The sequence below is a fragment of the Ursus maritimus genome, assembly GCF_017311325.1.
Source record: "Ursus maritimus isolate PB19 chromosome Y unlocalized genomic scaffold, ASM1731132v1 scaffold_Y4, whole genome shotgun sequence".
Lineage (NCBI taxonomy): Eukaryota > Metazoa > Chordata > Mammalia > Carnivora > Ursidae > Ursus > Ursus maritimus.
Genome location: NW_024423337.1, coordinates 51231 through 51583, shown reverse-complemented (window position 1 = coordinate 51583; position 353 = coordinate 51231). Strand labels below are relative to the sequence as shown.

Here is a 353-nt window from a genome sequence, read left to right as displayed (position 1 = left end):
ATTCCTTCCTCGAATTTGAAGTTTGGTCAACTGCAACAGTTTTCTAACTGAGAAACGCTGCAGAAGACAGAAGCCAATTGGACAAAGGCACAGGTTCCCTATTCCTGATTTTACAATCACAGTTCCACTTCTACTTGTTCTACTTATTAAAGTTCTATCTGAACTAGGTATCTCCTAGCTCTAAATTTCTATTATTTTCTAGATATTTTCTTAATAAACATTAAGATAAACACTGAACATTAAAAAAAAAACAAAAGATCAAATTCATTCTGTTAGGATTTAAACAATACTGTATGTTCTATAATCTCTATTTCTTCTCCTGTCATCATTCCAACAAAGATATCACCATTCAT

General features: G+C 31.7%; 1 protein-coding gene across 1 annotated transcript in view; it reads right to left on the bottom strand.

The window, feature by feature from the left end:
- LOC103656543 (AP-1 complex subunit sigma-2) overlaps positions 1-353 on the bottom strand; it is a 22267-nt gene that overhangs the window by 20819 nt on the left and 1095 nt on the right. The gene's annotated exons all lie outside the window — the stretch shown is intronic.